General features: G+C 39.4%; 1 protein-coding gene across 4 annotated transcripts in view; it reads left to right on the top strand.

The window, feature by feature from the left end:
• LOC124612308 (mesoderm induction early response protein 1) overlaps window positions 1-16,197 on the top strand; it is a 204,232-nt gene that overhangs the window by 64,130 nt on the left and 123,905 nt on the right. For 2 of the 4 annotated variants that reach the window (XM_047140431.1, XM_047140429.1), the window contains exon 2: window positions 4,133-4,229. The exons of the other annotated variants lie outside the window; for them this stretch is intronic. The gene's annotated coding sequence lies outside the window, so the exon portion shown is untranslated. The remainder of the gene's footprint in view (window positions 1-4,132; window positions 4,230-16,197) is intronic. 4 annotated transcript variants of the gene reach the window in all.

The raw sequence follows: 16,197 nt of genomic DNA, 5'->3' as shown, positions 1-16,197 counted from the left end.
CTTCAGTGTCAATACGAACATGTCATCGTAATGGGTGACTTGAACATAGACCTGCTAAGAGACACTCCCTCCGCAATAAACCTAAGAAGACTGTTTAGTTGCAATAGCATGAACATTCTTCCATTACAACCTACACACCATACGGCGCACAGTCATACTCTTATAGACGTAATCGTAACGAAACAGACTGACAAAGTAAGAGATGTTGGTCAAACATCGGCCCCTGGCCTCTCAGCACATGATGTAATATTCCTGGCCTACTCTGTGCAGCCCCCAAGGATCAAATCGCATTACATAACTTGTAGGAACATGAAACGTATTGACCTTGACGCTCTAACAGCCGATTGCTCAGAAATCTCATGGCATCAAATAATCAGAAAACCCACAATCGACGGCAAAATTAATGAACTTGGTGATAAACTCACTGCCCTCTATGACAAACATGCACCTGTGCGCACAATCCGTGTAAGAAAATCTCCTGCTCCATGGCTGACAGCTGAATTACGTCAAATGATGACTAATAGGGATGCTGCCCACAGGCGTTTCAAGGCAGATCCGAAACCCGAGCGTTTCGAAGAATATAGAAAGCTACGGAACAGAGTGAAACAATGCATTCGCAATGCTAAAATCAGGCACGCTCGCTCCCTTGTATGCAGCGATGTGACGCCCACGACTCTATGGAAGAATCTCCGTAGCTTGGGGGTCGGAAAGGCAAAATCGGAAACTACTTTTCATGTGTCAGCTAACGAATTAAATGAATTCTTCTCTGCACCTCTGAATACCAGCACAGCTGATAATTACCGTCCACAAGAATCCCCAAACAGGATAACTAACAACGATACCTTCCATCTAAAACATGTAACAACAAATACGGCAAGAAAAGCAATAATGAGAATCTCTTCTGATGCAATAGGCAACGACAGTATCGGTATAACCATGATTAAGAATGTTGCCGATATCTTAGTACCTGTCTTAACTGACATATTTAATTTTTCCCTCGTGAACGGAATATATCCCACTGCATGGAAAAGAAGCCTAATTCGACCCATCCCTAAGATCGAAAACCCGCAACTGCCTAGTGATTACCGACCAATTAGCATACTGCCTGCTGTTTCCAAAGCACTTGAATATATTGTTCATGACCAAATCACTGAACACTTGCATGAATTCAGCCTATATGACAAATTTCAATCCGGTTTCCGTAAACATCACAGCACAAACACTGCTCTAATTAAAGTAACTGATGACCTGAAATATGCCATCGACAATCGAAAGGCAACAATATTGACGCTACTGGACTTCAGCAAAGCTTTTGACACTGTTAACTTTGACATATTGCTCAGAAAAATGCAACAGCTTAATTTCTCTGATAGTGCAATGAGATGGTTTGAAAGCTACTTAAAAGACAGACAGCAATGTGTTGTCTGCGTAAATGAAAAATCTTCCTGGAAACATGTTTCCTCGGGAGTGCCACAAGGATCAGTCTTAGGACCACTTTTGTTTTCTTTATATGTCAACGATATTTCGTCGGTTCTGTCCTCCTGTAAATATCATTTCTATGCCGACGACCTCCAGCTCTACCTAAGCGTCAGACCTGAAGATGTAAACACTGCAATCGCTCAGATGAATGATGATCTGTCTTCAGTAGTGAGATGGGCGAAAAACCTGGGGCTTAAACTAAATGCAAAAAAGACGCAAGTAATCTTAATAGCCCATCAGAAATTAATAAGTTCAGATTTTCGCGAACGGCTACCTCCTATTCTGCTCGACGGTACTCCAATACCATATCAGAAAACAGTGAAGAACTTGGGTGTAACTTTGGATGAGCATCTCAACTGGGCAGAGAATACAGTCGCAGTGTGCCGAAAGACGTCTGCTTGTCTCTATGCTCTCAAAAAGTTTCGGAACATATTTCCACAGGACTTGAAACGCCAGCTCGTGCAAGCACTCGTTCTACCGAACCTCCACTATTGTGATGTGATTCAACAAGGGATGAGTAGTGAAAACAAAAGACAGCTAGAGCTAACCATGAATGCCTGTGTGTGTTACACCTGCAACATTCGCCGATATGATCATGTTAGTGCTTCATACTCCGAGCTAGGGTGGCTGCGGCCGGACAAATTGCGTGACTACCACACTCTATGTCTACTCCACCGACTCTTCATCGCGCAAGCACCCCAGTACCTTGCTTCAGAGATTAAAAACCTGTCATGTCATCATAATCGAAACACGAGGTCACTCTTATTTGGTATCCTAACTGTGCCCACTCACAAAACAAAAACTTTTGCAAACTGCTTCTCAGTTGCCGCTGTCCGCCTCTGGAACAAACTGCCCCTTACCTTGCGCAAAATTCGATCTCCTGCTGCTTTTAAGAAGAAGTTGAAGCATTTCCTACTATCATCCTCACAAAGTTCTCCACAAAATTAGTGTACAAGGACAATCCCCTCATCTGTCAAATAGCAAAGCTAGCGTCTCCTATCTTGCTCCTGAGATGCCTTCCTCTTCATCTTTCTCTATTAGCCACGCAATCTTCTTTTCCTTTATATTTCCTTAATTATGTTTCATCATGTCTCTATTCTTCTCCTCCCTTCACCATGAGTCTCCCTCATACTCCCTGCTGCCGGCACTCCTATCTAAAATCTGTCTCTTCAATAATATCTAATTATAACAGTACTTGTGACCTAAATATATAATCTCTATATGTATGTATTTTTCCAGGTGTACCTTTCAAATTGTTTATTTCACTTTTTGTACTAGATGTAGTTTAACATGCCTACTAAAACATATGAATGTAAAGTAAGTAGAATGCCTGGTTAGATGTAAGAGAGGGCCTGATGGCCCTAATCTTGCCAGGTTAAATAAATAAATAAATAAATAAAAAATATCACTGTCAGCCCAGACTACGTTTTCTATGCATTGAGCATCCTTTGATGCCATTCCAGTGCTGGGCAATGTCCTTTAAAACGGAGATGCAGGAGTGTGAGCAGTGATATTTTATTTCATATAGTTGTATGGCTGCACACCAGTTATGTTGTCCATTTTTGAACTGGCCCATCTATCCATAGTAAACATCCACTGTTACTGACAGCAGCGGTGACTTCTTGTGATCAACTCACTGTGGCCCATACCAGTGGCTCAGGAGATGGTGGTTTACCCCTAATTGAAATACTTTACACCCTCAACACAGCGGTACAGAAAAAACAGTGTGTGTCCATGAGCACCTGTGACCTGGCTGCAGTCGGATAGACTGGTATCACACATCTTGCGCAGGTTGCACAAAACTGTTGTGCTCATGTATCCCTGTCATGTGACATGCCGAGCCATTGCATTCACAGTGGGGACAAGAATTTTCTCTCTTCAGCACAGCTGCTATTTGTAATTCAATTGCTCATGATTATGTATCACAGTTGCTTTAATCTTTTAATGAGAAAAAATTTTTGTTTGTATTTTATGAGATGACTTCAGCTCTTCTTTTAATTAAATTGTCCCATGTAACAATGTGTCATGTTTTTAAGACAAAATAACCGGATTCTTCTTTTATGTCTTTGGCCTAATGAGAAAAAGTTCTGTTAACCTATTTAGGTACCTCATTGTGTTTGGCTGCATAGCAGAAAGCAAGTTTCTCAGTGTAATATCTGCATTTATCAAATGTAATTTCTGAGAAGAAATACACAAAGCTCATTGGGAAAGAATCAACTGCCTGTCACTTTATATGTTTCTTTCGTTCTTTGAAGTTAAAAAATGGCTGCTATACAAAAAAATTAAACAAGCAGTAGACCAGCAAAAATAATAATGAGTGAATACCTACTCTGAAATCTTAACAACAAAACCACAAAGTTTTACAAGATAGTGAAAAAGTCATTCAGGTCATGATGTCAATTTGAAGTGTATTGTGTTGAGGTTATGTGTGGTGTAACCATTTGCCAGAATTTATTTTGTTATGACAATTTGCAGAAGTTGTGTACAGTTGTAAAACATCCAGAAAGCATCATGCACAAGGCATAGTAAAGCAGGTGTTGTTTTTTCTTGTTGTAGTTGTTGTATTCTTTTAATACAAAAAAAAAAAGAAAGATTAAGTAGGCTTCTTCTGTCGACATTATAAAGCTTTGAGATGGATGACATTTCTTTGTAGGTGTAAGCAGTTAGGAGGCTGCAGAACAGTGTAATGAACTTTCATAGAAGTTTATAAAATGGATGTATTTGAAACAAGTTGCATTCAGAACCAGATGGTAAGCATTAAATTGTGTGTTTTTACTTCTTAGGTCTTCACACATAAGGCATGCAGTTGGCACGTGTGTTAAATGCTATGCATGTAAAATTGGCACTGAGTGTGCTATCATGTCAGTCCCTGCTCGTCTCCTACTCTCAATTCATTTATTCAGTTGACAGGCAAATCTGTGTAAGGCATGGATGGTTGATGTTAGATTGTAATTGTATTGCTAGTTGAATTTGCCCGTAAACATTATCTTCATAAAATTCTCACATTTTTTAAATATTGACATAAAAGCACAGATGCATAGTTTTACAATTTCATATGAGAGTAAACAACTGTTATTTTCGTGACAATATTTTGTTGTTGAACTTGGATAGATTTACTGTTTTGCATTCAGTATGTTTAGAAGTTTGCTTGATATGTCTCTATTCATAGTTATTTTTGTCTATCATAAGGCTGATAAGTTTTAGACAACTTAAAATTGTGTTACTTATCACATAGGTGAGTAAAGCATATCCGGAGGTGTAACAATTCAATCCTAAAATGTTCTACTGTGTGTACCAGTGGGCAATTTTTCTGTTTGCAAAGTAATCGCCCAAAGTTGAAGTGTGTGAACAACCATTATCAGATGTTCACATATATTTATTTATGCAACACTAATTCTTTGTGCTCTGTTATCAAGTCCTTGCCTAAAGAGACATTATATACCTAATTGTTTAAAAATGCTCATCTCAGTTGCCCTATCTACCAGACAACGAGATGACTTTGTGACTAATCAAATTTACAAACTGTGTTTTCATATAAAAAAGTTAACACTTTTGTAAACACTCGTGGAGTTTTCTTAGACAGAGTATATGACACTGATATGCAAATAGTCACCAAAAACAACAGGAAACTGCTGAGGTAGTGTTGTTCTGCATCCTAAGGTAAGCTGCATCATCTTCATCATTGTCATACGCCATCTTGTTCTTGCTATGAATTCCGTGACACATGCTGTTGGAAAATTCCTCTTTTATATCCAGCAGCTTTATTCGAATAATTTCTCAAATGGTCAGAAGCCTTAATTGAGTTTCTCTAGCACATTGTAAACAACCTGCTGCTCCAATGCTTGAAACCTTCCTCGATTTCGTCCCCATAAAATTTAGCATGTAAACATTCGCTTCTGTGGCATCAAATTTATTTCCTATGGCACAGTAATTAGTTGCCTCTACCTCATGAGTAACCAGTAACTTAAAATTAGTTTTGTACTGTCTGTGTGAATCAGTTGTGACTTCAAACTCGTAGATCAACATTTCTTGACAGAGTCACAGCTGTGATTTGCATCATTATCGGTCGCTATAATTTACTTTTCGTACATCATCAAGCAAACAGAATAACAACAGTATGTTATCCTCTTGGGTCCTTATTGCTGAATTGGCAGAAATAGTGCCAACAGTTCACTTCATCATCTGTTGCCAACCTTGAAGATAAACAGTGCTGAAAAGTGGTAGCTGCTCTTGTATGTGCACTATTGTATCTATGTTACAATTTATTTGTGTCCTGTAGAAATGTATAAAATTTCTGAGTGTTTGTCCATTTGTCAAGCCAGTTCAGTTCTGACTATATTTTGAGTCAGGCAAACTTCCGTTTAAATGTGGTAAATGTTCACAAGAAGAAAGGTACATATGATGCATTCCCATGGTTGGGAGCACAGTGAAATTTGCTACCCACTCATCACTACCCTCCCCACTTTTGACCATACTGGTGCCCCACTGCATCTCATTCCACCCTTCTAAAACAGTCAAATTAAATCCACACGTGACCTCAACGACCAATGCTTCATCTGCAAATGTAAGGTGACTCGTGGATTAAGCTATTACAAGGTGTAAATATGTTGACCTCAGCAAGCAAAGCTTTACCTGCGAATGTAAGAAGACACTGTATTTTTCAAATGGCAAATTTGGGGAAAAAAGCCATCATCTTATAGTTGGGTCAATACAGTACTATACGCAACAATATGGATGTCTGTACTGATTTAGCACTGAGTCATTACTCAATTGCCTCCAAGATCAGTACCATTACTGCTACTTTGAACTTTGTTTTTATACACCTTTATGTATGTTTGTGGGTGACGGGTTGCAATGTTTGCTGCTGTAAAACTGTTCTGGATATTTTTGTATCAATGTGACAGCTTTCTATTAACATTCAAATTTTCACTGCATCTTTAATACTTTTTCTACGCACAGTTTTAAACGTATTTATATTCATTTAAGTTTCCATTCAGAGGCTGCAGCGGTTGCTCAGTTATGTCTGGCATGTGCTTCTCCCAGCGTACTGTATTTTCTAATGCTGGCCATCTGTCACTACAACAGTTCAGATTCCATGCTTGTCTGCTAATTAGCAAGGCACCATTATCGGCAGCTCATCCCATTTGCAGCTTTGTATAACACACTAGGTTACACTGAAGATGACTTATCTCAATGCAAATGCTTTAATAAAATGGCCTGTGAAGAAAATGTGGTCCCTGATGGAAATGTCTGTCCTCAACAGTTGAAAAGCATGCATCTAGTACCGTTCCGACTATGGTTTAGTCTAAATTTCATACATGAAGATGCAGTGCACAACATAGGCATCCGATCTGACCAAAGAGTGTTACAGAACAAGCCCTACCCATGGCCCCTGTGTCAGAGCTAGTGAGTCACCACTTTACTTCAACCCTTAATTATGCAACATGGCATTAAAGTTATGTTGGTCAAAGCATCTCCAGTGTCCATCATTATTGCGCAATCTCCAGCAGAGCAACTATTCACGAACCAGTCACTCAGGCAAAATAGCTTATGCTTCAGAACAATATAGTAGATATCAAAGTTCTCTTAGAGTGTTGGAGTAAACAGTTACCTTAACTGATTGAGATACCCCGGGTACATTTTGAATTACTTGTTTGCAGTTGGTTGAATATGTCAGATTTTATCTATCAACATACATTCCTTTGCATTTTAAATGAACACTTAAATGACACAGTACTTTACACACAAGAAAATCAATGTATTTGACTGCTCCATTGTTTGTACAGCAACCTCATAAAGACTCATCTATCAGAATTCAGCATCGATATTCAGTTCTAATAGTTCCCAAATAAGTGAATTGAAATGACTCCTCGAATGCCCTGCAGAGCATCAAGAGAATGTACCCAACAGAGAATCTCGTCCAGAACATTCAGGATACCATGTTTTCTTTACATATATACTCTGCAAACCACTGTGAAATATACAGCAGACAATACATCCTATTGTGCCAATTATTATGGCTTCCACCCATTCCATTTATCATTTACATATGGGGCACAGGAAGAATAACTGTATAAATGCCTTTGTGTGTGCAGTAATTAATCTAATCTTGTCCTCACAATCCTTAAGGGACCAATATGTAAGAGGCTGTTGTAAGTAGGCTTTCTCAGGATAGTTTCCATCTATCTTCAAGTGTTTGCCAGTTCAGTTTCTTTGCATCTCTGTGACAGACTCCCATGGGTCAATGAAACCTGTGACAATTGGTGCTATATTTTTATACATAAATTTAGTATCCCGTTAGCCCTATGTGGTACAGCTACCACTAACCCTATGTGATACAGTTCCCAAATACTTAAGCAATATTCTAAGATGGGTTGCCCAAGTGATTTGTAATCAATCTCGTTTGGATACTGATTGGATTTTCCTAATATTCTACCACGAAACCAAAGTCTGCCACCTGCCTTACCCACAACTGAGCCTATGTGATGGCTTCATTTCACATGTCTGCAAAGTGGTCCAACCAGGTGTTTGTATGAGTTAATGGTTTCTAATTATTTACCAGTTGGTACTGCAGTAAAAGGATCCTATGTTTTTTTCGTTTTATGAAGTGCACAGTTTTACATTTTTGAACATTTTTAAGTTACTAATCTTTGCACTACTTAGAAGTCTTATTGAGATCTGACTGATATTTACACAGCTATTTTCATACAATATTTCATTGTAGATGCCTGCATCATCTGCAGAAAGTTTGAAGTTACCATTAATAAAGTCTGCAAGCTCAATAATATATAACATGAACAGCAAGAGCCCAACACACATCCCTGGGGCATACCCGAACTTACTTCCACATCTGTTGATAATTCTCCATTTGAGATAACATGCTGCGTCCTCTTCACCAATAAAAAATCCTTGATTCAATCACATATTTTGCTTGATACCCCATTTGATCTTACTTATCATAATAAACAAGAATGTAGTACTGAGTCAATGGTTCTTGAAAATACAGAAATACTACACCTGCCTGACTGCCTTGATCTATGGCTTTCAAGATGTGTGAGAAAGGTGCGAGTTAAGTTTCTCATGATTGATGTTTTGGAATCTGCAGTGATTGACGTAGATGATGTCGTTCTGCTCAAGATACCTTAATATGTTTGAGCTTGGAATATGTTTTAAAATTCTACAACAAATGGATGTCAAGGATATTGGATGATAGTTCAGTGGACAACTGTTGCTACACTTCTTGCAGACATGTATGACCTGTTCTTTCTTCCATCAACTGGACATAGTTATTTGTTGAGGGATCTGTGGTAGATTATACTTAAAACAAGGGCTGATTAAGACACAAAATACAGTATAGAATGTGATAAGGGATTCCAATGGTCGTTGGACCATAGTTCAGGTTTAACAATTTCGTCTGTTTCTCAATATTACTGACAGTAATATCTATATCACTCCAGTGTTGCATCGATACAAAAATTAAATTAGGGGCAGTACCCCAGGATTTTCATTTGTAAAGGAACATTAGGAAACTAAGCTACCCTAAATTTCATTCCCTGTCTAGTTCATGTATGTCTGGACACTAACTTTGGTATCACTAATAGCCTTTACATATGACCAAAATTACTATGTATCTTGTGAGAAAGTCTTCAATAATATTCTGCTACGGTAGTAACATAAGGCTTCATGCATTGTTGACTTGACAGCCAAACGCTTTCCATTCAGCATCTCGCTACCTTCAGTCCTGTGTTTTATTTTAATGCTTTATGCATTAATTTCTGTTTCTTTAGTGCATGGTCAGCTATTCTTCTAAACCTGAACCACAGTTTTCCTACATGCTTCTCAACAGAGCTTAATTTTTAAAGTTCCTTATTGATATACTAAACTACTTCCTCTGTATCTAGTTTGCAAAAAATGTTAATCTTTATACTGGTGTCAGTTGCTCTTTGTAATTTGGCAATCATTGTTGCCACAATTTCCTCATGGTCACTGATAACCAGTTTCAGTATGGAGATTCTCAAAGAAGTCAGCTCTGTTTGTTGCTGTTGGATCCATTTGAGCGTTTGGAGTTTATTAGCACTCAACAGCGAGGTTATCAGTGCTCTCATGCTCATTGAAACAAACAAATTTAGGTAAAGTCTATAAAATTATTGCACACTGTGAGGAAGAAGTCTACAAAATCTCAGTCACACCTACTCTCATTGAGCCACACAATCACTCTATCTCATACACATGGAGACAACTGAGAAAGGGTGAAAAGTGCTATGCCTGGGATAATAATAGATGTTAAACCATAGAAAAAATAAAAGATAGACAAAGGGAAATGTGACTGGCTGACCTCCTACAAAAAACATGGGTGAGCCAGTCACTCTGAGAACACGTTAAGAATATCTCCCAAAAATTTTAGGAAACAAGTGGGACATATCATAACACTTTAAAACTTTCACCACGTTCATGTGAACATTACCTAAAACAGAGGGCAGATACATCGGTAAACCTGCTGCCGCCTTCTGGTCAGAAGATAAAAGACAATCTAATAAAATGTGGTGCACAGTGATCCTCTTAGCGGAGCAAGTAGTCTTGGGTCATAGGGCTATGCGAAAATGAATAGGGAGAACATCGTCCAGTTTGCTTGCCTGGAAGGCGGTACACCACTGCTGCATTGTAAGCTTTACTAGATGGACCTTATTGTCTGTTACTTATAGTCAGTTATCTTCCCATCGACACATGACGCTGTACCTCAGTAGCAATATGAGAGTTCAGTGTGCCATCCCACTGCAAGCTAACCAAGGATCACGACATGTCTCCTTGCTGCTACTTCCGCTCTTTCGTTCTCCGCAATACCCACATGCTCTGGGCCCAGCAGAAAGGCACCTCCTCTGCAGCCTTTGTAAGCGGAGAAGGGCATCCTGGATATCCTGATTACTTTCTTAGCAGGATACAAAGGTAGTGGAGACTGAAGAGCACTCAGGGAGATGGAAAAGACGAGGAATCTAGCAGGCATGGCACATCTCATCTGCTCCAGCACCCTCAGGATCGTGTATAATTCGGCATCAAATACAGTGAACTGTGGAGGCAATCGAGTCTTAATGACGTGATCTGGGAAAACAACAAAGCTACCAACGTTGCCCCCCACCCACCCAGATAGTTGGTGGTGGTTCACAGCCTCGGTAAAGAGACTGGGTGCGGGGTTTGTTCAGTAAACACATGTGACCAGCTTAACCCCTCATGGTTGACGGCATCAATGGTCATCCAATATGAAGACCTCACCAATCCACAAACTGTACATCCTTAGTCCAGCCATGAACACACAAGAGCCTTACAAAATTGGAGCAGATACGCCAAGTCTGCTGCCCAAAGACCAGTGGCTAAGGCAATTCATGTTATTCAGTGCCTTCAGGGTTCTGACTTTCATGTCTCTCTAGTGTGGCAACCATGTCAAAATTTTGAGTAAAAAATGTGGCCCAGACACATGACTGATTCTTTAAACACACACACACACACACACACACACACACACTTATCCGCAGAAAACTGAAAATCTGTCTTTGCAGTCCACTCCTCTAACCTCCGCACAGTAAGCTGGAACTGATGAGTCAGTGTTGTTACTGTGGAGGAGGAACAGAAAACAGCAGAATCGTCCACAAATTAGGAGCATTGTACAGGGCGTCTTATCTTACATATGATAGTGTTTATGGCTGGGCCAAAGAGGGTAACACTTAAAACACTACCATGAGGGACACTATTCTCCAGCTCAAAATGACCCGACAGGATGTCACCAACATGGGACCTGAAAAACTGCTTAGACAGGAAAGTACTTAGAGTCAATATATTTCTACCATGAGGAGGCTTCCAAACAATCTGTCCTTGGTAGTTCTTACAGAAAGCAATTAATGGTTCACAGGACATCTTGCCATGCCCACCACTTGGAAAACTAATTTTCTGAATCAGTTGTTGAATGATTAAAGTATTTTCCAGTGATGATAGTATGACTGAGATACTTATATATTTGTGAACTTAGGTTTTCTCTAAAGTTTTCAGTTACATCTGGAGGTGAGTCTGGTGGCTGATAGAAAGATCCAATTAGACTTTTATGCCCGCCCGTGGTACTGACTGAGTCTTGCCCAGACAATCTTGCATGCAGTTTCATATCTCTCTGCTGCTGTCTTTGGGTGTTCACCAGTTTTGCATATGCTGTATAATAGTGCTCCACACCATTTTTAGAGCACCACTTCTAACTCTGATACTTCATTTCACATTCTTGTTAAGTTAATAATTAGGATTTTAATTCCCTTGGCCGTAGGGAGCTTTTCCTTCGGTCTTACACTGACAGTTCTGGATCCCCTACAGCTGTTGTTAACTGAACTGAATGATGAGTCACCTAAAAAAAAAAAAAAAAAAAAAAAAAAAACCACAACATTGTGCTCACTGTAAACATTTTCAGCTATCTGGGTATAGCCTCTGATGTGTGTTGCATACCTGACCCATTTAGGGGACAGTTCAGTTCTCAGCTATGTGACCAAAGTCCAGGAGGTCACAACATAGCTTGTAATAGAACAGTTGAAGTCTCTGACTCAAACATTTCACTCAATGCAGAACCAGCAGTCCATGGGCAGTTCTGGGAATAATGCTACATATTGTAAGCTGTATTGTAACTCTGTGTGCAAAGCTAGTCTTCTCAACCTTTCCTGCCAGTTACTGGAATGATCCAGATGTGATCTCAGAACCCAAATCAGAATAGCACTTGCAACCTACGTCCTCAATTATTTGCTTGACGTATTCCAATCTCTGTCTTCCTCTACAGTTTTTGCCCCCTACAGCTCCCTCTAGTACCATGGAAGTCATTCCCTCATGTCTTAGCAGATGTCCTATCATCCTGTCCCTTCTCCTTATCAGTGTTTTCCACATATTCCTTTCCTCTCCGATTCTGCCTAGAACCCCCTCATTCCTTACCTTATCAGTCCACCTAATTTTCAACATTCGTCTATAGCACCACATCTTAAATGCTTCGATTCTCTTCTGTTCCGGTTTTCCCACAGTCCATGTTTCACTACCATACAATGCTGTACTCCAGACGTACATCCTCAGAAATTTCTTCCTCAAATTAAGGCCGGTATTTGATATTAGTAGACTTCTCTTGGCCAGAAATGCCTTTTTTGCCATAGCGAGTCTGCTTTTGATGTCCTTCTTGCTCCGTCCGCCATTGGTTATTTTACTGCCTAGATAGCAGAATTCCTTAACTTCATTGACTTCGTGACCATCAATCCTGATGTTAAGTTTCTCACTGTTCTCATTTCTACTACTTCTCATTACCTTCGTCTTTCTCCGATTTACTCTCAAACCATACTGTGTACTCATTAGACTGTTCATTCCGTTCAGCAGATCATTTAATTCTTCTTCACTTTCACTCAGGATAGCAATGTCATCAACGAATCGTATCATTGATATCCTTTCACCTTGTATTTTAATTCCACTCCTGAACCTTTCTTTTATTTCCATCATTGCTTCCTCGATGTACAGATTGAAGAGTAGGGGCGAAAGGCTACAGCCTTGTCTTACACCCTTCTTAATAGGAGCACTTCATTCTTGATCGTCCACTCTTATTATTCCCTCTTGGTTGTTGTACATATTGTATATGACCCGTCTCTCCCTATAGCTTACCCCTACTTTTTTCAGAATCTCGGAACAGCTTGCACCATTTCATATTGTCGAATGCTTTTTCCAGGTTGACAAATCCTTTGAAAGTGTCTTGATTTTTCTTTAGCCTTGCTTCCATTATTAGCCGTAACGTCAGAATTGCCTCTCTTGTCCCTTTACTTTTCCTAAAGCCAAACTGATCGTCACCTAGTGCATTCTCAATTTTCTTTTCCATTCTTCTGTATATTATTCTTGTAAGCAGCTTCGATGCATGAGCTGTTAAGCTGATTGTGTGACAATTCTCGCACTTGTCAGCTCTTGCTGTCTTCGGAATTGTGTGCATGATGCTTTTCCGAAAGTCAGATGGTATATTGCCAGAATCATATATTCTACACACCAACGTGAATAGTCGTTTTGTTGCCACTTCCCCCAATGATTTTAGAAATTCTGATGGAATGTTATCTATCCCTCCTGCCTTATTTGACCGTAAGTCCTCCAAAGCTCTTTTAAATTCCGATTCTAATACTGGATCCCCTATCTCTTCTAAATCGACTTCTGTTTCTTCTTCTTCTATCACATCAGACAAATCTTCGCCCTCATAGAAGCTTTCAATGTATTCTTTCCACCTATCTGCTCTCTCCTCTGCATTTAACAGTGGAATTCCCGTTGCACTCTTAATGTTACCACCGTTGCTTTTAATGTCACCAAAGGTTGTTTTGACTTTCCTGTATGCTGAGTCTGTCCTTCCGACAATCATATATTTTCCGATGTCTTCACATTTTTCCTGCAGCCATTTCGTCGTAGCTTCCCTGCACTTCCTATTTATTTCATTCCTCAGCGACTTGTATTTCTGTATTCCTGATTTTCCTGGAACATTTCCCTAAGGGCTACCATAACTTGCTGTGTTTGAATTTCCAATGATTAATAGAACCCTAGCTCTTACATTTGCCTCCTCTTGATGTAGGACATGGAAGGTTTCCCAGTGGGTGAAGTGTCTCCCCTGTCTCAGTCTTGGTTTCAGTGAAAGACACACCTCGGATTTGTTGGTTAGAGAGGTCAGTATAACACTCTGAGTTCTCCTCAGTCTCTGTCTCCTCTGTACAGGGCACCTAACCCTACCACTGACATGCCACTGGTAGTCAAGTGTACAAGTAGTGATAAATCCTGTACTTCCTGTAGAAGAGAGAGGATCTACAGGAGAGGGTAACACTTAAGGTACATTTGTTATCTCTGGTGCACAACTCGCGAGAGCTCTCCTGACTCACCCTTTCACAGATTCCTATCACTTGACAGTAATTAGGGTGATTTTCAGCTACTTGCAAATGCCAACTAAATCTTCCTTTGTTTGAGAACAGCATTCTCAGTGGTGCTGCACTGTGACTGATGCAGTGTTTTACAAAACAGTAAACAAATCCCTTTAAAATAAATTTGCTGATTCTCTTTTAGTCCTGGATATGCTAAGTGAAAAGTATTACTGATGTCCTTCAAGAACATAAGCAAAAGAGGTATAATTTTGTTTGATAATAGGGCATGCCAAATTGCTACTAATGAGATCACAGATGCAGCAGCCAAGTAGGTGTGCAGTGAGATTTCTGTGACTTCGTATGAGGTGCATCTGACATTAACGGTTGTGGTTATGTTTGGAAAGAAAGTAACTGCAAACACGTGAAAATCCTAGTTTGCATTCCTGAAGGGTAGTGCGCTTCAATACATGGCATCCTCCTCCGTCATGGTGAGCCTGCTGAATGCATTGCCACCTGCTAAATGCATTGCATGTGACACCATTATGACAGTGTTCCATATTTTGACTGACTGGTGCTTGTGTGCAGATACTAGGACATTAAAAGGTTTGACTGGCAGCATTGCTCTACTCTTAAGTGACAATTGGATGCGTGCCCAATGTTATGAGGGAACGAGACTCTTTTCTTGGTTGTTAAGCAGCAGGTTTTAATGTTTGAGTGGCTGGCTTCTTCCTTCATTTTATATTGGTGGTCAGCCAACCATTTATTTGCAGAAAACTTGTAGTGTCCTTATCCAAGTAACTGTCAGTTGAGACTGCTATATTTTTCTTCTTTGTTTTATATATTTATTTTTAAACTATAATTTTAATTGTGTAAAAAGGTACCTGTTAAATGTTTTAGGCTCATTCACTCAATATGATTTTTTAATCTGAGACAGATTGGAATTGGACAGTGTTGAATAGGTGAAAGCATCATCATTATAAATTAAATTAACCCATGAAAAGGCCACCATTCTCGTTACACTTTCGCATACTTTTGTTGCTTCATGAACCAGGCTTCGGTTACCTGAAAATACATCACATTTTATCTCTCAGTGAACATTCCCTCAGTGCTGGTGATATTATAAATGGACTATCCTCCATAGAATATGTCCTCCAGAAAAACAGTTATTTGACAGTGGACACAGAAGCATTAGTATAAAAAAGGAAATTTCCTAAACCTCAAACCATTTGTGCTCATACATTTTACAGCTGCTGTTAAGGATATGACATAAATTATCATAATCATAGGATTTATCCGTAATTGAGGTATTGAGATAGGAAAGAATCTAAGTTACTGGAGCAAAGAAAAGGTCAGTTTTTCTGTGGAAACATAGTGAGGATCCATGCCAGCAGCATGGTAGAGCCAGTAAGTTATTAGATGAGATGGTTTAGTTTCTGTAGTTGTTCATAGTAGCAAGGGTAAAGGCCTTGCAACCATCACTTTAAGTGTCGAGGCATAAAAAAATAGATCATGTGCCAATAGAAAGGAGACAATTGCAAATGAACCATCAGCCTCATGGACACAAGTATATGATGCTGGATTAATCAAAGATCACTTTTTGTCTTTGCTGACATAGAAAGTTATTTTTCAAAACATATTTTAGCTAGCTTTTCCCACAATGAGCATTGATCACTGATTTTATTGTCAGGTTTTCAGAAAACACTTCAAGAAGCTTTCATTTTATTGCTCCTGTTCAGATATTTGTGTGACTTGTGACCAAATAGTAATCGAAAAGGAAGTAAGCAGAGAAGATGAAAAGCATAGAAAGCCATGAAACACTTATTATGAAGATGCAGCAAGG

Source organism: Schistocerca americana, chromosome 4 (assembly GCF_021461395.2).
Source record: "Schistocerca americana isolate TAMUIC-IGC-003095 chromosome 4, iqSchAmer2.1, whole genome shotgun sequence".
NCBI classification, from domain to species: domain Eukaryota; kingdom Metazoa; phylum Arthropoda; class Insecta; order Orthoptera; family Acrididae; genus Schistocerca; species Schistocerca americana.
This window is presented reverse-complemented; position numbering and strand designations above follow the sequence as displayed.